Source organism: Arachis ipaensis, chromosome B1 (genome assembly GCF_059453495.1).
Source record: "Arachis ipaensis isolate K30076 ecotype BB chromosome B1, ASM5945349v1, whole genome shotgun sequence".
NCBI lineage: Eukaryota > Viridiplantae > Streptophyta > Magnoliopsida > Fabales > Fabaceae > Arachis > Arachis ipaensis.
In genome coordinates, this window is record NC_142436.1 from 120,323,247 (window position 1) to 120,345,988 (window position 22,742).

The following is a 22,742-nucleotide window of genomic DNA, read 5'->3' on the forward strand; positions in this document are numbered from 1 at the left end:
TGAGTGGATAAATTGGAATTGCATGACTCATTTAGGTAGACGCATTTAGAATAGGTTGCATTGCATAACATTCCACCACTTTAACCTTACCTTATTCTTTACCTTGGATTTAGCATGAGGACATGCTATTGTTTAAGTGTGGGGAGGTTGATAAACCCATATTTCATGAGTTATTTTGTGCTTAGTTTGAATGATTTATTCAATTCTTCACCCACTTATTCATATTAATTGCATGGTTTTACTTTCCCTTCCTTATTATGTGATGTACGTGAAAAATATGTTTCCTAAGCTTTAAAATTAATTATTTTAATTACCTTTATTTCCATTCGATGCCGTGATTAGTGTGTTGAGTAGTTTCAGATTTTCTAAGACAGAATGACTTAAAGGATGAAAAAGGAAATGTACAAAAATGGAAGGAAAGTGCGAAACAGAGTTTTGAAGAAACTGGCATCCACGCGATCGCATGGACAACGCGATCGCGTGCCAGGAGCGAAGAAGCAGTGACGCGGCCGCATGACTGACGCGACCGCGTGACTTGAGCATAGCGCATTCGATGCGGACGCGTGACCGACGCGACCGCGCCACAAGGAAAACTCCAGATGACGCGACCGCGTGACCCACGCGGACGTGTGGCAGAGGCCACGTATCAGAATTTATAGAATATGCCCCCAGCGATTTCTGAAGCCCTTTTGGCCCAGATCCAGGTACAGAACACACAGACTAGAGGCTATAAAGTGGGGGAATACATCCATTCAAAGAGAGCTCGCATTTTTATTACTTTCCATGATTTAGATTTAGTTTTGAGAGGGAGATTCTCTCCTCTCTCTCTTAGGATTAGGATTTAGGACTTCTCTTAGTTTTTAAGAGTGACTCTCGATCCAGGTTTAATATTTACTTTAATTCATGTTTCTATGCTACTTTTACTTTAATGCTTTTATTCGTATCTACAGATGTTGCCCAATTGGCTTATGAATTATTCCATGTTATAGATTATTATTTGAATTAATGATTATTTGAGGTATTTCAGTTTATTATTGTTCTCTTTAATTTAAGTTATTATTGCTTCCCATCTAAGGACATTTTTATTCCAACAATTTTACTTTTTCCCTTTTTAGTCTTGGTTAAGAAATCAGTAACTCAACATTATTAAACTCAGCATAATTGATAGTCGTTATCTTGCTAATTGAACTGAACTTCAATAATCCCAACTTTTTTTTAGGAAATAAATAGGATTCGAAGGTCAAACTAATTAGTCCCTTGACTTTTCTTTACTTTAGTAAAGGTTAACTAAGTGGAATTAAGATTCAACTTTCACTATTGTTGAGAGGAATAACTAAGTTGGACTTCCAATTTCTCTTACCTTGCCAAAAGTTTGCTTTACAGTATTTATTTATTTTAATTGCCATTTAAATTATTTGTCATATCTACTCTTCACTCTCAACCCCGATTTTTATTACCTCCATAACCAATAATAAGAACATACTACCCTGCAGTTCCTTGAGAAGACGACCTGAGGTTTAAATACTCGGTTAACAATTTTAAAGGGGTTTGTTACTTGTGACAACCAAAACGTTTGCACGAAGAGATTTTTGTTGGTTTAGAGACTATATCTACAACGCGACTGTTTTTATGAACTTCTTTACTAGCAAAAATCCCTAACGTCAGCTGGCGCTGAGCAAAGTATAAACTGTTATATATTGCTGAAAAGCCCTGGATGTTAGCTTTCCAATGCTGTTGAGAGCGCGTCATTTGGACTTCTGTAGCTCCAAAAATGCTCCTTCGAGTGCATGGAGGTCAGAATCCGATAGCATTTGCAATCCTTTCTCTGTCTCTATCTCAGACTTTTTCAAAGCTCCTCAATTTCAACCAGAAAATACTTGAAATCATCATAAAACATACAACTCAAAGTAAAATCCAAAAATATGAATTTTGCACTAAAATCTATGAAAATATAGTAAAACTTAAACAAAACCTAACAAAAACTATGTGAAAATAAATGATGCCAAAAAGCGTATAAAATATCCGCTCATAAGAAATTCAATAAAAATTAATGCATATGTGATGAATTAAATTTAATGCATGAGTGTGTGTATATGTAAAAGTGAGAATATGGGTAGCTAAGTTTGATATTAGAATTGTGTAGGTTGTGTGATTTTCGGTTTATTGTACGGTTTGGAATTTCACAAATGAAATCTCGTTGCAAGTATAGTTCTAAACCAACGAAGAATCCTCACATGCAAAAATATTGGTTGTCACAAGTACAAACCCCAATAAAAGTTAACCGAAGTATTTAAACCTCGGGTCATCTCACAAGGAATTGCAATGAAGTGATCAATTATTGGCTATGAAGATGCAAGGGGGTTTGATTTTATAATTGGCAGAAAATTTAAAAGCAAGAAAGTAAATAACAAGTACTACTAAAATAAGAGGAAGAACTCTTGGCTAGACTTAGGTAATTGAGATCACCATCCTTGTCTACAAACCATATATTGATAATTATGAGGGACCAACCCATTAAGTCTACTTCTAAAAGCTTTAAGTACGTTTAATGTCTACTCCTAAGCTTGAAGTACGTCAAATAAGCTTGATCAACATCAACCCATAAGTCCTAACCTACCTACCAATTAGCTTAATAGTGGGTCAGCGTCAATGGGTATCAAATTGACTACATAGGGTTCTCAAATCACCAATTCATTGAGACCCAATGACTCAAGGTCACTCAATCCCCCTAGCCTAGGCTAAAAGTAAAAGAAACTACTCAAAAACACCTAGAGTGCAATAAAAATAAATATCACAAAATGCTAGAATTAACAAAACCCATAACTATCATAAGCAAGAAATCAACAATAGCAATTAAGATGAACATGAAAAGGACATAGAAACATAAAATTGCATTAGAAGAAATCAAGATCCAACAATGATTCATCAACATAAAAGAGAGCAAAATAAGAAATTAACAAGAGAAACTAAGAAGATTAAGACAATAGAACACTAAAATATAAAGAGAATTGAAATCAAAACAAGAATTGAAAGAGAAATTTGAGAGAGATTAACCTAACTTTACCCTAATTTCTATCCTAAATCTAGAGAGAGGAGAGAGCCTCTCTCTCTAGAATTCTACCTTAAAACATGATAAAAACTCTACTATGACTACTTGGTTCATTTCTCCCTCAATCCTTGGGTTCAATAGCATCAAAAATGAGTTGAATTGGGCCCAAAATGTCTCAGAAATTGCTGGCCATGAGTCGTGGGTGACCTATGTGCATCACCTAACTGCAAGGAAACTATAGCAAATTTTATATCATTTTGAAGCCTCGGATGTTAGCTTTCCAACGCAACTGAAACTGCTTCATTTGGACTTCTGTAACTGAAGTTATGATCATTTTAGTACGAAGAGGTCAGGATTGACAGCTTAGCAATTCCTTCATTTCTTCGTGAGTTCTCCCACTTTGCATGCTTTTCCTTCATTCTTTCAATCCAATCTTTGCCTTATGAACCTGAAATCACTCAACAAACATATCAAGGCATCGAATAGAATTAAAGTAAATTATATTTAGATATTTTAAGGCCTAAAAATCATGTTTTCACACTTAAGCACAAATTCAGGGAGAATTATAAAACCGTGCTATTTCATTGAATAAATGTGAGAAAAGTTAATAAAATCTCCTAAATTAAGCACAAGATAAATCACAAAATTGGAGTTTATCAAACTTCCCCACACTTAAACCAAGCATGTCCTCATGCTAAGAATAAAGAAGGACAAGAAAAGGGGTATGAACATTTATTCAATGCAAATAAACTATATGCTCCTATCTACATACATGCAACTAAATGCAAAGTGATTCTACCTACTTGGTTAAAAATGAATCAATCTCCAAGAACATATATAAGCAAGTAGGGCAAAGGTCATATGATGACTCACAAACTCTACTAATTCAAATATCAAAATGAAGTTCAAATAGACTTGCAAGAAGAAAGCTCATGAAAGCCGGGAACAAGGAATTGAGCATCGAACCCTCACCGGAAGTGTATCCGCTCTAGTCACTCTAGTGTGTAGGGTTGATCACTCAATTCTCTTCTAATCATGCTTTTCAAGATTTGTTTTTCATCTAACAATCAACAATCATTCAATGCATGCATACATTCATCATGAGGACTTATTCATAGGTTGTAATGGGGCTAGGGTCAAGGTAAGGATGTATATGGTCAAGTGAGCTTGAAATTTGAATCTTTGATTAACCTAAGTTCTCACTAAACACATATAACAACCTATACAATTCTAATACAATACCTAGCTACCCATGATTCCCACTTTTTTTTTTCACATACTCATGCATTCTCTTTAATTCACATTCCATATGCATTGTTATTATTACTTTACTTTGGGACATTTTTGTCCCTTTTTTATTGCATTTCTCTCTCTCTCTCTATATATATATTCTTTTTTTTTCTATGTTTTTTGTTTTTTGTTTTTTTAATCATTTTTTTTCTTTAAAGTATATACAAACATATCAATGCATATGGTTTTATATATTTAATGCATGAGTATGTACCAAATTCCCAATATTTTCAATAAAAATACAAAAACACTGTTTTACCTCAACCAATGTCCCAAGTTTCCCATACCCAAATGATACACACTCTCACTAGCCTAAACTAATCAAAGATCCAAATTAAGGACATTTATTGTTTTTCACTTAGGGGTAGTGATGTGCTAATATTAAGAACAAAAGGGATTAAATAGGCTTAAGATTGGCTAACAATGGTTGATGAAAGGTAGGCTATTTGGGTAAGTGAGCTAAATTAAATGATGGCCTCAATTATATAAATGCATGTATACATGGAATAATGGACATAAAGAATCAAACAAATCAAAGATTACAATCATAGAAAGAGAATAATACACACAAGAATTAAAATAAGTGGTTATAAGATGTAACCACGCAATTGGACTCAAAACTCACATGCTTGTGTTTTTAGCTCAAAAATCATGTTCCAAAATAAATTTTTTCAAGCAAGTTCAACAAATTTTTTTTTTTCAAATTGGCAAGGTTCCCTAAAACAATTTTTCTTGGAAAAGAAATCATCACCCTAACCAAGTAGTCCTAACATAAAAAGAAGTGGTAAAATATGTACAAATTTTAACTATCATACAACCTATCATGCAATGCAACAACTAATCTAACAAAGACAAAAATTGAAAAATTGGTGGTGAAAAAAGAAAATTGTTACCCATAGAGATCGGTCGAATGACCTCCCCACACTTGAAGATTGCACCATCCTCGGTGCATACAAAGAAGAGTAAGGTGGACAAGTTGCTACAATTGATGAGCTCCTTCAAAAGGTTGTGCGTGCGGGCTTGTTTGTTGCTCCATTTAGAAGCTTTTCCTTTTTCTCTTTTGGTGGCCAACCTAAAAGGGAAGAAAAAGAAAGAAAATCAAGCCTACAACAAAGATATTAAAGCAAATAGAACATAGGCGGGAGCTAATGCCAAATGAGAGTAGGGTTCTCACTACATATTAGTTACGCATATAAGTGAGAAAACAATGTAAACTAAGGCATATTACTAATACTTGATGCAATAGTAAAATCAGAGCATAAGCAAATGACATGAAGAGCATCAAGTTTAAGTAAGAATTGACACAAACAAGATTAGTGATAAGTATGAGAGCATTTGGTCCTATCCTAACTCAATGACAATAATGTACAAAAACAAGGGATAATGAGTTAGGAAGGACTAAAGCACTAATCTTGTGTGTAGAGCAAATATTACAATTAATGCCAAACAAGTCACGAAGCACCAAGATTAACCAAGAAATTTTCAACAATTGAGTAAGAGAATTCAACACCATTATTAAAATAAGGAATTTAGAAAAGAAACTAAAAACAAGTTATAAGAACGAAATTAAAATGCAATGGATGATAATATGCAAATGCAACATGTGAAAGAAAATGAAAAAAAATAAGAAAATGAGAAGTGGAAATTCGAAAAGAGAGGAAGAAAAAAGTAAGAAAGGAAGAAGAAAGAATATGAAAGGCGAGAAGAAAAGAAAAGGAAAGAAGAAGAAAGGAGAAAGAAGAAAGAAGAAAGAAGAAAGAAGAAAGAAAAGAAGAGAGGATGAAAAAAGAAAACAGAGCAGAAAACAGGGGAGGCAGGGCGCGGAATCGACGCGCGCGCTTCATCCACGCGTACGCGTGGAAAGCAGGCAGGACAAGCGACGCGTAAGCGTCCTCCACGCGTATGTGTGAGACATAGAAAATGCAGATGACGCGTAACGCGTGGGTCTTCGCACAGTTCTCGCACAAACTTCGCACAACTCTCTGGTTTTGTACCAGGAGTTGTAAAAACGCAATCGACGCCCACGCGTGGACACCCCCCTTTTTTTTTCTTTTTTTAACATATGAAAACAGAAACTGAGCATTCTCCTAATCTACAAGCATTCTAAAGCAATCAAAATTCAAATTTAACAACAAATATTTTTGGTTTTTGAAAAATTTTAAAATACAAAGCAAACAAAACTTACACTTCAAGTAAAACACTACTCAACAACAACTACTCTACAACTTAAGGCACAAATCTAATCAAACAAGCTAACAACTAAAACACCAAATAAACAGGAATATGCAAAGAAGAATACTACCTAACAATGGCAACTCAATGTATTCATTGATTATATATACAAGAGAATGGAAAGAGTTTACCATGGTGGGGTGTCTTTCACCTAGCACTTTTAGTTTAAGTCCTTAAGTTGGACATTTGGGAGGCTCCTTGTCAAGGTGGTTTATGCTTGTATTCATCCTTGAACCTCCAAGAATGCTTGCTCCTCAAACGGTTATCAGAATTTCCAACCGTCTTCACCAAGCTTGGGTGAAGTTCCTCCCAAGATATGAGCTCCCAAAATTGGTCTTCATGTTGTGATCCGGGATCCCATATCTTATTTTCACACCCATCTTTTAATTGATCATCATGGTTCCACTTGGGTGGTAGACAAGCCGAATTCTCATTGAAGCCTCCAAACAACTTCCTAGACCCATTCAATTTTTCACTCTTCCAACCATGGGATCTATGCCTTGAGGGTTCAACCTTAATGAGCCTAACATTATTTTTCCAACCATTACACAATTCTCTCATACTCTTAACTCCACAAAGAGCTCTAAGTTGACCATCATTTTCAATCAAATCATATTCAAGTGAGAAAGTGAAGCTTAGGGATAAGAATTTTACCCACTTGAAAGTTGTGTAGGATGGAGATTTAGGAAGGGGAATCTCCCCACACTTAGCCAATGCGAGATCCATTCCCTTGTTCTCTTCCTTTGCAACTTCCACCTCTTTGCAAGCTTCTTCAATTTCAATTCTTTGTTCACCAACTTCTTCTATACACCCCTCATGCTCAAATCATATGTCGGAGGTTGTGCACGGTCCTCCTTGTCATCAATTTCATAACACAATGAGGTAGGTTCATCAATTTCAAAAGACACATTGGGTGGTGTGGAATCATCTTCAATGATGGAGCTTACTTCTTGCTCAACCTCTTCCTCTTAGTAGCTTCCTTCCAATTCAATCTTTTCTTCGTTGCTTACCAAGGGTATGGGAGGCGAGGTATCTTCTTCTTTACTCTCTATGTCAAGCCCGATGGGAGAGGATTTAATTGTACACAAGAATTCATCAATGATTGAATCCATCTCTTGATCAACCTCTTCAAAATCTTCAACCAGGATATGTATTGGAGGTTATGCACCCTCCTCAACATCAATGTCAAGCTTCTTTGAAGAGGGCTCTATGATTCTACATTCCCATGGACTTCCAACATCTCCTAAGACTTCAACCACTTCTTCTGGCTCAATTGTCTCCCCATGTGGCAATCATTGTTTCAACTCCGCTTCTCCACCTTAAAGCTCCAAACTCACTCCCTCACTATGCTCCTTGATTGCTTCTCCACATTCAACAATGGAAGTGCTTTGATCGCATAGGCTTAGGCATGATGAGTATATGTTGCTAATGGCTTCCTCCATGATAGCCATCTTGGCTTCCAGCTCCTTAAACTCCTTTTGCGTCTCTTCTTGCCTTTGGAGGTAAGAGCTAATATCTCCTTGGAGAGACTCATCCATTGGAGGTGGTGGTGGGAGAGAGGGTTCATTATTTGGGAGGGAGAATTCATAATTGGAAGATGGTTCTTCTTGGTAAGGGTATGAAGATGGTATATATGGAGGTGGTTCTTAGGAGTAATTGTGTTGGAATCGTTGTGGTCCGATGTATGGTTCATATGACTCATAAGGTGGTTGGTATGGTGGATAAGTATTAGGGTCATATGGAGGTGTTTGGTGGTAGAAGGCTTGTGAGTAAGGTGATTCAAAACCATGTTGAAGGGGTGGTTCATAGGCATATGGTAGTGGTTGTTGACAACCACAATGAGGGTCACCACATCCATTAGATTGATATGCATTAGGAGTGGAATTATACCTATAAGGGACCGGGAAAGGTTGTAGCCAAGGAGGTTGATCAATCCTTTGAGGCTCCTCCCACCTTTGATTGTTCCATCCTTGATGCATATTATCATTGTAGTTTTCATTTCCTACAACATAATTTGAACCAAACTCATAGCCAAAACAGTGAGAATTCATAGTAGCAAATAAAAACAAAGATAACAAAAATAAGCAACAAAGTCCTAAACCTAAGAAGAACTAACAAACAAGAAAAAGGCAAACATATTCACATATTCACAATAGCCAATAACATAGCACCATTGCAATTCCCTGGCAACGGTGCCATTTTGATGTTCGGTTTCTTGTACGATTTAGAATTTCACAAATGAAATCTCGTTGCAAGTATAGTTCTAAACCAACAAAGAATCCTCACATGCAAAAATATTGGTTGTCACAAGTACAAACCCCAATAAAAGTTAACCGAAGTATTTAAACCTCGGGTCATCTCACAAGGAATTGCAATGAAGTGATCAATTATTGGCTATGAAGATGCAAGGGGGTTTGATTTTATAATTGGCAAGAAAATATAAAAGCAAGAAAGTAAATAACAAGTACTACTAAAATAAGAGGAAGAACTCTTGGCTAGACTTAGGTAATTGAGATCACCATCCTTGTCTACAAACCATATATTGATAATTATGAGGGACCAACCCATTAAGTCTACTTCTAAAAGCTTTAAGTACGTTTAATGTCTACTCCTAAGCTTGAAGTATGTCAAATAGGCTTGATCAACATCAACCCATAAGTCTTAACCTACCTACCAATTAGCTTAGTAGTGGGTTAGCGTCAATGGGTATCAAATTGACCATATAAGGTTCTCAAATCACCAATTCATTGAGACCCAATGACTCAAGGTCACTCAATCCCCTTAGCCTAGGCCAAGAGTAAAGGAAACTACTCAAAAACTAGAGAAAAACACCTATAGTGCAATAAAAGTAAACATCACAAAATACTAGAATTAACAAAACCCATAACTATCATAAGCAAGAAATCAACAATAGCAAATTAGCAATTAAGATGAACATGAAAAGGACATAGAAACATAAAATTGCATTAGAAGAAATCAAGATCCAACAATGGTTCATCAACATAAAAGAGAGAAAAATAAGAAGTTAACAAGAGAAACTAAGAAGATTAAGACAATAAAACACTAAAATATAAAGAGAATTGAAATCAAAACAAGAATTGAAAGAGAAATTTGAGAGAGATTAACCTAACTTTACCCTAATTTCTATCCTAAATCTAGAGAGAAGAGATAGCCTCTCTCTCTAGAATTCTACCCTAAAACATGATGAAAACTCTACTATGACTACTTGGTTCATTTCCCCCTCAATCCTTGGGTTTAATAGCATCAGAAATGAGTTGAATTGGGCCCAAAATGCCTCAGAAATCGCTGGCCACGAGTTGCTCAAGATGGCCCACGCTGATCCTGCGACGTGTGCACGTGGAGGACGCGTGCGCATCACCTAACTTCAAGGAAACTATAGCAAATTTTATATTATTTTGAAGCCCCAGATTTTAGCTTTCCAACGCAACTGAAACCGCCTTATTTGGACATCTGTAACTCAAATTATGATCATTTTAGTACGAAGAGGTCAGGATTGACAGCTTAGCGATTCCTTCATTTCTTCATGAGTTCTCCCACTTTGCATGCTTTTCCTTCATTCCTTCAATCCAATCTTTACCTTATGAACCTAAAATCAATCAACAAACATATCAAGACATCGAATAGAATTAAAGTGAATTAGATTTAGCTATTTTAAGGCCTAAAAAGCATGTTTTCACACTTAAGCACAAATTCAGGGAGAATTACAAAACCATGCTATTTCATTGAATGAATGTGAGAAAAGTTGATAAAATCCCCTAAATTAAGCACAAGATAAACCACAAAATTAGGGTTTATCATTGTGTATGTGTTAGGTGAGAATTTACATTAATCAAAGATTCGAATGCAAGCTCACTTAGCTATATATATTTTCTTACCTTTATCCTTAGCCCCATTACAACCTTAAAAAGTCCTCATGATTTTTGCATATGTACATTAAATTTTTGTTGGTTGGTTAGATGAAGAACAAACTTTAAAAAACATGATTAGAGGAGAATTGAGTGGATTGACCCTAGACACTTGAGTGACTAGAGTGTATATACACATCCGGTGAGGGTTCAATTACTCAATTCCATATTTTCACCTATGATCATTGTTATCTTGTAAGTTTGTTAAATTCTTTTACATGACTCAATTCAATTATGAATGTGATTTGGATATGATTGTCTTTGCCCTTGCTTTATATAGATGCTTTCTGGGAAATTGATTTACTTGGACTAAGCAAATGCATATAGTTAGATAGTATAAGGTAGAATGGTTACATACATATAGATAGATTGCATATAGATAGTTACATTAAATAATTATTGATTTCCCTTCTTGTCTTTCTTTAGTATAGCATGAGGACATGCTATTTTTTAAGTGTGGGGATGTGATGAATCCACATTTCATAATATTTATTTGTTCTATTTTGGTAGATTTCATCAACTTTTCTTGCATTTATCTATTGAAATAACATAGTTTCATGATTTCTTCCTAAATTGTACTTCAAAGTAAAAACATACTTTTTAGGCCTTTTAACTGCTAAATTTTGTTCACTTTAATCCCATTTGATGCCTTGATGTATTTTCTAAGTGATTTCAAATTTTCAAGGCAAGTATGGGTTGAAGAAGTGAGAAAAGAGCATGAAAAAGAGAAGAAGCCATGAAGAAATGGAGTTTGGAAATTTCAGCATCCATGCGTACGCACAGTGATGCGTGCGTACGCAAAATTGTGAGCTCATGGCGACGCGTACGCGTGACCCATGCGTACGCGTGAGGGTGAATTTCGTCAGGTCACGCGTATGCGTACGCATGACCCATGTGTACGCGTGACCCTTATCACGTGAGCTCATTAATTGTAATACGCTGGGGAGAATTCTGGGCCTCCAAAACCCAATCCAACTCACTTCTGAAGCTATTTCAAGCCAAATTGAAGAAGGACGAAGGGGGGGGAGCAATTAGGTTTAGGTTTTTACATGTTTTAGCTTAGCTTTTCTAGAGAGAGAAGCTCTCCATTCTCTCTAGAATTTAGGATTTCTGGCTTAATTTCTCTTTAATTTTAGTCTTTAATTCTTGTTTTAGTATAGTTTCATTTATGTTTTCATGCTTTTTTGTCTTAATCATCATTTCTTTTGTTATTTTCTCAACTTTGCCACTTTTAGTTTATAAACACTTGTTAATTTTGGTTCCATTAATGCAATTTTGATATTTTATCTTTCTTTAATGCTTGTTGAGTTTCAATTATTATTCTCATGCAATTGGTAGTATAGATTTTATTTTTATTGCAATTTATGATATTTTTCTTTTATGCATGTTAGGTGTTTGATAAAATGTTTCTTATAGTTTTTGTATAGTTTTCACACTCTTGGTTAGAAATTGGGTAATTAGGTGAACTTGAGTTATGGATGTCCATTCTACATTGTGTTAGGATTGTTAGTTGGTTTGGTTTCTATTGACGCTAGTCTTTCACTAAGTAATTAGTGAGTTGACTAGAACTTATGGATTGAGATCAATTATGCCATTTTGACTTATCCTCGATATTAGGATAGACTAATTGGGATTAATTCTACGCAATTACCATGTTTGTGGTCCATGACTAGGATAGAAATCCTTAATTTCCCAATCCTTGCCAAGAGTCATTCTTGCCTCTTGAATTCCATTTTTGTTGCTTTACTTGCTTTGAGTTTTAATTCTCTTGCATGCTTATTTACTTTCTTGCCTTTTAATTTTCTTGTCACTTGCAATCACAACCCCCAATTCCTTCATAACCAATAATTGAGCACTTTTTTTGCAATTCTTAAGAAGAATTACCCGAGGGATTTAAAATTTCCGGTTATTTTGTGTTAATTGTGACATCTTTGATTTAAACTTTGATTGAGAGTTAATAGTTGGTTTAGACTATGCTTGCAATGAGATTCTATTTTTGTGAAATTCTAGATTAACAATAACTCTCACATCAATAAACTTAAATTTTATTTTTTTTTATAAATTTACTCATCATCATTTCCTCCTACAGTCGAAGATAACAAAAGCATATATAACTAATACCAACCAATCAAACAAGTAAAAAAGATAAAATTAAGGTACAAAAAGAAAAAAAGTATAATAACAAACTATACTATAGGACAGTAACTCCCATGTTCTGCAAAGAGAAAGAAAAATTAAGTATATATGCCTATTGTGACTATTAAAAAAATTAAAGCTAATAAAAAATCTTTTATGTTCAATAAAAGATAATCCATATATTATATCTTATTACTCTTAATGGCCTATGCAGTTGACTTAGTAAGTTTAATCCAAATTAAAATTTCACCCACTACCAGCTAAATCAACATATAAATTTGTTCACTTTTTCTCAAGCATTAAGATTTTGAAAGAACTGAAAATAGACTATAAAACTTACAGAAAATATTCATTCTATCAATATTTGGTATCATCGTACTCTCTAAATTTTTGTTTTGTATGTGACTTTAATTTTTTCTGAAAATAAGATATGAACAATTGAACATTAGCTTTATAGGCATAACCAACCTAGAAAATGAACGAAGAATAAACACAAAATTAAAGAGAAAGTAAAACTGGAGATAACTAATGTGTGATTGAATTTTAAGTTTCAACAGACCAATAAGAAAATAATTATAAAAATGATAGCAAAAACTAATCATCAATCATAAAACAAATACAAAATAAGTAATTAATTTTACCTACCACCACCAACGTTGCTAACCTAATTGTTTTGAACCTGCGATGAAAACAGAAGTTAAAATTCAAACAAGTTAAAAATAATTTGAAAACTAATTCAAATTTTTTTAAAACAAGTACTGAACAATATTCAACATAAATAAACACTTACAACTGCAACAGATTTGTTATTTGGGTGCTCTTTCTTGTACTATTCTTTGAACTCAAACTTGCAAAATGAAAACATAACAAAAAATTTTAACCAAGAATCAAGAACAGACTAAAAATCATAGCAAAAATCAGGAGCAGAAAAAATTAAGAACAAATTAAAACAAAAATCATAAAAAAAGTAATAACTTTAGAAATCAGAAATTTTAAAATTAAAATAAAATAATGAACCAAGAATAAATCATAAAATTGAAATAAAAATAAACAAAAAAAAGAACAAAATCAGAACAAACCTTAAAATCCAATAAAAATATAACAAAATCAAAATAAAATAGCAACATAGGCATACACCATAAATTAGAGTTTAAGGTTTAACTACTCTAAACTAATAGTGAGTGAGTTATCTAGAGATAGTAGCAGCGCAGAGGACTTTTCTAGCTTAGTGACAGCACGGACGGTGTAGTGGCAGCGTCGGTGACCAACCGGCTAGCTGCATTAGGGTTTTTTTAATAAATTTCAAAAAAAAAAAATAGGGAGAAGGAGGAGAAAACTTATCTGGAGGGAGGAAAGAGGGAGCTCCAATGACACAGTGAGCAGCGACAGCAGCCGCAGCGGCAGCAGCAGTGGTAGGAGTGACGAAAATGGCAGCGATAGAGAGACCAATGCGACGCAAAGAGTCCATGCAGTCTTTGGAGGCCGTTGGTGGTGTTGACACTGGTAGAAGGGGCTGCCAGAGGTGGAGAGAGAGAGAGAGAGAGAGAGAGAGAGAGAGAGAGTGTGTGTGTGTGTGTGTGTGTGTGTTTCAAAATGAGAGGGGAGGGTGCGCAATTCTAATCTAGGGCAAATTTACTGTCGGATTTATCCAACGGCAATGCATTGAGCATGTTCAAAATACAATGTTCCATTAATTGAGCTTTATTAGCAGATAAATTCGCTGCTAATTTTAACGGTAATGATTGCACCAATTTTTCCTTTTTTCCTCCAAATATTACCGTCGAATTTACCATCTGAAAATCAAATCCACGGTAACTTTTTTATCCGACAAATTTATGACCAAATTTGTTGGTAAACTCACTGCTAACGTCCGACGCTAAATCCAATGGTAAATCCGACGGTATTTAGTGTTTTCTTATAGTGCATGATAATGGCAAACAACACTAAAGTGTAACAAAAAAAAACTTTGAAAATAGCCACTTTGAGGTAACAGGATGTGATTTATGATTTGGTGTAATTGGGCTCGAACCGGACCAAAAGATTTGAAGGATGGTGTAAGACCATCATTGAGGAAAATATTTACACAAATACAATCCAGTACTTCTTGGTAACTCAGTAATAGATCTTCATCCCATCTACTTAAGGTATAGGCATTAATGCCAACCTTAATATAACCAAGAGTCTCACCAATAGAATCTTTATCAATAATAATTTCTCGACCTTTCACATATGAAAGAATAGTTTCCTCATGATAAAACATAATGGCATAAAACTCTTTGACCAAATTAAGATATACTAGTTTTTGGGTTTCAAAAAGAAGTGTTCAGTCAAGAAACTCAATATTTTCAACAAAATCAAGATCCTTTTTGGCTAGGGATGGTAGGCTAATAATGTACGAGGCACTGAGGGTCAATTAACAACAACACTTTTGTATAATTCATAGCTCATAAAACTCGAGGAATGATGAGGATCATAATTCTCATGAGGAAGATTTGCAAAATAAGATTTATAACTAATGGGGTTAATGACATTAGGTTCATGAACGGAATGAAAAAGAAATCGAGGGTCATTATCTCTGGTGGAACAAGGAAGAAGCAAAATACACGAAGCAGAACGATAGTTAGGGCAAATGGCTGGACAAAAAGGAGGGACTTGGGATTTTTTTCCTCTGTTATGAGTCTCTTACCCTTGGCCACACTAGGTCGAGAAGTGCTTGGTGCATGAGAGGCCATCATTACACAGTGAGCAGTGGTCTTTGTCTGTGCCATGATTTCCGTTTTAGTGGTCTTTAAGGAATGTGAATAAATGTGGATTTGGATACAGGGTAGTAGGGGTGTGCAAAAAAACTGGTTTTACTGAACTGAATTGAAACTGAACTGAAACTGTTTTAAATAAACCAATTTTTTTAAATAAAAAACTGAACTGAAACCATAGTTTTTATGAAAACCAGTTTATTAAAAACCATTTTTTATGGTTCAGTTTAGTTTTAAACCAAATTAAAACTGGTTTTATTTAAACTCTAAAATTAGTTTTTACATACTATTTCTCTCTCTCCCTTCACTTTCTCTCTCCCCTTCCTCTCTCTCCTCTTTCTCCCCCCTCTCTCCCTTCTCTCTCTCTTCCCCCCTCTCTCTCTCCCCCTTATCTCTCTCTCTCTCTGTCTCTCTTCCTCTCTCTCCTTTTCCTCTCTCTCTCTCTCCTCTCCCTCCTTTCTCTCCCCCCATCTCTTTTCATCTCTCTCTCTCTCTCTCTCTCTCTCTCTCTCTCTCTCTCTCCCCCTTCTCTCTCTCCTTTCCCCTCTATCTATCTCTCTCTCTCTCTCCTTTCCCCTCTCTCTCTCCCCTTCTCCCTTCCCGTCTCTCTTCCTCTCTCTCTCTCTCTCCTCCTCTTTCTCCCTCTCCTCTCTCTCCATCTCTCTTCCCCTTTCTTTCTCTCTCCCTCCTCTCTCTCCCCCTCCCATCTCTCTCTCTCTCTCTGTCTCCTTTCCCTCCTCTCCCTCTCTCTCCTTTCCCTCCTCTCCCTCTCTCTCCCAATTCCTTCCTCTCTCCTCCCTTCTCTCTTCTTTTCTCTCTCTCTCTCTCTCTCCCTCATTTTCCTCGCTCTCCCCTTTTCTTTCTCTCTCTCCTCTCCCTCCCCTCTCTCTCTGTCTCTCCCCCTCTTTCTTCCTCTCTCTCTCTCTCTCTCTCTCTCTCTCTCTCCCTTTTTCCTCTCGCTCTCTCTCCATCTCTTTCCTTTTTCTCCCTTCTCCCTTGCTCCCCCTCCCTTCCCCCTTCTCTCTCTCTCTCTCTCTCTCTCTCTCTCTCTCTCTCCCTCTTTCCACTTCTCTCTCTCTCTCTCTCTCTCTCTCCCTCTTTTCCCTCTCTCCCCTTTTGTTTCTCTCTCTCCTCTCCCTCTTCTCTCTCTCCCTCTCTCTCCCTCCCTTCTCTCTTCCTATTTCTCTCTCTCTCCCTTCCCTTCTTTCTCTCTCCACTTCTCTCTCTTCTCTTCACCCTCCTCTCTCTTTCTCTTCTTTCTTTCCTTCCTTTCTCTCTTTTCTATTTCTTTCTCAACCTTCTCTCACTCTATATCCCTCTTTTCTCTCTCTTCCCCTCTTTTCTCCAAAATAAGAGAGAGAAGGAGGGAGAGAAGAAAGAAGAAAAAATAGGGGAAAAAAAGAGATAGGAAAAAGAGAAAGAGGGGAGGAGGAAAGAGAGAAAGAGAGAGAAGGGAGGGGGAAAGAGCGCAAGAGAGAGAGGAAGAGAGAGAAGGGAGAGAAAGTGAGAGAGACAGAGAGAAAGAGAGAGGGAGAGAGAGAGGAGGGGAAGAGGGAAGGAGAGAAAGTGAGAGAGAGAGAGAGGAGGGGAAGAGAGAAGGAGAGAGAGTGAGAGAGAGATAGAGAGGAAGAGGGATAGGGGAGAGAGAATGAGAGAAAGGGATAGAGGGAGGAAAGGGAGAGAGAAAGAAAGAGGAGGGGGAGAGAAAGAGAGAGGAGGGGAAGAGAGAGGAAGATAAGAAGAGAAAGGGGGAGAGAGAGAGGAAGACAAAGAGAGGGGAAGGGGAGAAAGAGGGGGAGAGAGAGAGAAGAGGAAGAGTGAGAGGGGAAGGAGAGAGAGAAAGGGAGAGAAGGAGAGAGAGAGGGGGAGAAAAGAGGAGAAAGAGAGGAAGATGGAGAGAGAGAGAGAGAGAGAGAGAGAGAGAGAAAGAGAAAAAAAGGGAGAGAGAGAGAGCTAGAGAGGAGGGAGAGAGGGGGAGAGAAGGAGAGAGAGGGAGGGAGAGAGAGAGAGAGGGGAAGAAAGAGAATGTAAAATCTAATTTTATATATGTTAAGAGAGAGAGGGAGCGAGAGAGAGAGAGAGAGAGAAAGAGAGAGATGGGGAGAGAAAGAGAGAGGATGGGAGAGGAAAGGAGAAGAGGGAGAGAGAGGAAGAGGGATAGGGGAGAGAGAGAATGAGAGAAAGGGAGAGAGAGAGAGAGAGAGGAGGGGGAGAGAGAGAGAGAAAGACAAAGAGAGGGGAGGGGAGAAAAAGGGGAGGGGGGAGAGAGAGGGAAAAGGAAAAGAGAGAGAGGAGGGAGAGAGAGGGAGAGAAGAAGAGGGGAAGGAGAGAGAGAAAAGAGGGGGAGAGAGGGAGAGAAGAAGAGAGAGAGAGAGAGAGAGAGGAGGGAGAGAGAGGGAGAGAAGAAGAGAGAGTGTGGAAGAGAGAGGGAGAGAGAAAAAATGTAAAAACTAATTTTATATATGTTAAAAGTTAAAACTAGTTTTAGCTTATAAACCAGTTTAAACTGGTTTTTTTCAATTAAAACTGGTTTTATTTTTATGAACTGGTTTAAACTGGTGCACTGTATTGTAAACTGATTTAAAACCAGTTTCTTATTTGACAAAGTAGTTTGGTTCAGTTTCTAAACCATTTAAAATGGTTTAGTGCAGTTTCAGTTCAGTTTATGAAAAAATGAACCATGAACACCCCTATAGGGTAGGTACGAAGGTGTTGAGGGATGCTAGGGTGGTTTCGAGTGAACGTGCCTTTTCTAGTAGCATATTTCTTTCTCAATTTATAGAATCTTAGGTTGTTTCAGTTATCAAGAAAGAATAGTGAAGTGATGTGTGTGCTAAGTGAGGAGGTTCTAATATAAAGATGCAATAGTTATATACATTGAATGATTGAAAAATCAAAGGTTGCACCTTAAGAAAATTTGAAAAATAAATGAAAAGATAAGAAAAAAAAATGTATGAAAAAGGAAGAACATTTTTTGAAAAAGATTGTACTACAAAGATCACAAGAAGCTATTTTTGCTTTTGAGAAAAGACAAAATACAAGATATGGATATATGATAAAATAATAACAAGACCTACTAATAGAAAAAAAAATATTTAGGCTGTTAGGAAAATACAACGGATCGCCAACAATAAAGTTTCAAGTTTGACCTATATCTTTTGTCTTTACTCGTTATTTAATACCAATTTAGAGAAATTCTGGACACCCATCATCTATCTAGAAAAGTTTATCATCAATGTGATGACCCAAAAAGATCCATGACTGACACTTAGAGAAATCGTTCCCTATCAAACCTAACAAATTTGAATATACGTTAAATAAGAAAATTACAAATATTTTTAATGAATTTATAAATACTAGAATGAATAGTTACACATTATTTTTATCAAAACACAAAATAGATTAATATAGGTGGACCCTGCCTATGACATATGGAGCATACAACGTCTAGAAACTCAACAAAGAACGGGTACCCATTGCAGATCATTACTCTTGAATAGAAGGGCTCATGTATTCAAGTATTTATTCTTGAAAAATATTTTTTTTTGGAAAACAGAGTAAATTTTGCAACTCAATGACTAGACAATACATCTATAATCTACATGAGACCATATAAATATTATTATCAAAGTAATTTTAATTAGAAAATAGTAGTTGATACTACTAAGTGAATCAATAATGAAGTTCTCATTACAGAAATCAAATAAAATAGTCTACACTGGGCAGCTCCACCTCTAAGGGTAGCCCTTACCTCTCGTGTATCCATACAGAATAATAGATCCAACGTTGTGACCTACACGTTGGGCTAGCAACACCCCTGCTAGTTGAAGTTTGAATTAGATGCATCTAGGTTAATGTCATAACAGCCGTTATGTAACGACCCGTATTTTTAAAAATCTAAATATAAATAAGTTATGATTTATTTTATTAAGTTTGAGTTTTTTATTATTTTATTTTTATAACTTATTTTATTAAGAATAATTAAATTGATTTTATGATAATTAGGGTTTAAATTAATTAGGATTTTTATATAATTTTTATTATAATGAGATCTTTTGAGAAAAGATAAAATTATTATTATTATTATTATTATTATTATTATTATTATTATTATTATTATTTTTACCCACTTTAATTAAAATAAGGATTTGTTTAATAATATTATTATCGAGTTCAAAATCTGTCGGTATGAGTAAATATCGGTACTTTTCGATGAACTTAGCTTTACTAATGCTTCCTCATATATCTTTTATTCTTATAATCATTATGTTACTAGTGTCATTTATATTAATAACTCATATATATTTATCTCCATATATATTATTACTTGTGTTTTAATATATCAATCTTTTATAATTATCCGTTTAAGATATTTATAACTTGAACCACCGTTGATTAAATAGCCCTAATACCCGACATTTAACCCCCCTCTTGACACCTAACCCCTAATTAATTATATTATCATCATCACCATCCCCTATTTTCCTCTTCTTTATTCACTGAACCACAAGAATAGAAAAAGAGAGAGAGGTCGTGAGAGAGAAGCTATGAACATCCACCTTTCGAGTTTGATTTCATGAACTCCGTAACTCCAATGAAAAATCTAATCTGATTAAAATGTTAGTATCTTCCTCCCTTTCACATTGACGTCACTTTTGTTTGAGAGAAATTGATGGTGAAATTTTCCCCCAAGCTTCCATGGTTCGGCTAAAGTGAGGAGAAGGTGGAGTACCTAATTTTTTATGTTTTCTTCCTCAATTGTTCGATTAGAAACCTTTCTTGGAGCTTTGGTTGTTGTGATTGCCGTAATGGAGGTGTGATTTGGTAATTTGTAATAATTAAATGTGTTCTTGATGTGTGATCGTTGATTAGATGTTTGTAGTTTAAAATTGAATGATTTTGTGTTTGAATTTTGATGAAATATTCTTGATTTAATATTTTATGTTTTGATTTTGATGGGGTTGCCAAAACTGATATGTTGTGGCCTAATTTGAGGGTTGTTTTTAAGCTTGAATATTGAGAAAATTAATGATATTTTGCGGTTTGAAGATTAAAGTGAAAGCTGTTATTAATCGGTAACCGTAAAATTTGAAAACAGAAGTAATAATCAGGTATATATTTTGAAAGATCATAAGAGAAGATTTCAGTTTTGAGAAGGGATGTTGTCATCAACACAAAAATTATTTTGAGTACGAAAATATATTTGATAAAAAATCGGGATTCAAAATAGTAATCATATAACTTTTGGAGGTATTTTGAGTAATACGTAACAATTTAGGAATAAAACGGGTATTTTATAAAAGTACAAGTATATTTTTTATGATTATAATATATGTAAAGTTATTTTTAGTAATTTTTAAAATATGTTGTTAAAAATAAAAATATTTAAAAGATCGAAGTTGAAGTATAATTCTTAAAAATTTAAGCGTAAGAAGTTAATAAACATGTTTTTGATATCAAAATAATAATGCCATCAGTTTTTTATTATTAATATCAAGTTACTCATAATAATATAATTATTATCTTTTTGTTAAAGATATTATTTTATATAAATAATATAATAGAAGAGTAAAACAGTAATTTTTCCTAAAAGTTTTAAAAAGATAAAGCTAAACTTAGAACCTTTGGATTCTCTTCATAAAATATATAGGAAAAGGTATGAGAAAAGATATAAGAGTATGTAAGATATTGAAAGAGGTGAAAGATAAGGAAAAAAATTTAAATAACGAAAAAGATATTTTTGCTCTAATAGAATATTTAATGAAAACTGAAATAATTTAAAAAAATATTTGCCATAGAAAGTAGAGAAAAGAGACTTAAATAATATTTTACTTAATTGATATGAAAGAACAAATGACTAAGAATGAGAATGGCTAAGACTAACTGAGAACTGGAAATTGAGAAAGTTATAGAGATTAGTAAACGGGAATTAAATGGTTGAATGTTTGCCTGGCAAGGACGAGAGTTCTATTCCACTTGCTCAGTGCACAAACTGTTAAATATTTAAAAGCGAGAAAACCCATGAATTGATAATCGTTGATTAGCAGAATAACCCACAAACTGTTGAATCATTAAATGCGGGTATAGCCCACGAACTGTTGTGTGTTGATCTTAGGGACACCCAAGAACTGAGGATCACTATTTTTCCTTGTGCGTATATTATGGCATTGAGCTTTGTGTCGATTGCTGGTGGTCCCGAACTAATGGTACTCTTAGCCACACACGTATGCACGAAAGACACAAAGGAAATCCATATCTGAGACTAGTTCTTAGATAATGTCGAGTTGCAGGGTGAAAACTAACACATGGGTTTGTAACACCCTACCACACAAAACCTCATGCTGCAGGTGTAAGTTAGAGGTGGCAAAGCATTATGACCTCTAAAACTTAAAGTACGTACATAGTAATTGAAGGATAATGATATAGGAGCCTATGAAGAAAAGATGACATAACAAAAGTCGTATCGCACTCAAAAACGTCAACGATATACATAAACGACAGAATATATATATATATATATATATATATATATATATATATATATATATATATATAATTCAAAAGGAGATACATAACAAATACTAGTTGATGAATCCATATTTCATGGTATTTATTTGCTCTATTTGGGTGGATTTCGTTAACTTTTCTTGCACTTATCCATTGAAATAGCATAGTTTCATGATTTCTTCTTAAATTGTGCTTGAAAGTGAAAACATGCTCTTTAGGCCTTTTAATTGCTAAATTTTATTCACTTTAATCCTATTTGATGCCTTGATGTGTTTGCTAAGTGATTTTAGGTTTCCAAAGCAAGTATGGATTGAAGAAGTGAGAAAAAGAGCATGCAAAAGAGAAGAAACCATGAGGAAATGGAGTTTGGAAGATTCAGCATCCGTGCGTGCACATAAGTGATGCATGCGCACACACAAGTGCGAGCTTGGTGATGCGTATGCGTGATCCACGTCACATGGGTTCATTAATTACAAATCGCTGGGGCAAATTTTGGGCCTCCAAAACCCAATCCAACTCATTTTTGAAGCTATTTCAACCCTAATTCAAGTGGAAGCAAGGGGGGTAATGAGGTTGAGATTTTCTATGTTATTGTCTTAGTTTTCTAGAGAGAGAAGCTCCCCCTCTCTCTAGAACTAGGGTTTTCTTAGTTAATTTCTCTTTAATTTCAGTCTTTAATTCTTGTTTTAATGTAGTTTCATTTATGTTTTCATGCTTTATTGTTTTACTTGGTTCTTCTTCTTAATTTCTCTTTTATGTCACTTTTCATTTTATGAACACTCTTGTAATTCTTAATTTCCTTTTAATGCAATTTATGTTTTATGTTCATTTAATGCTTTTTTGAGTTAC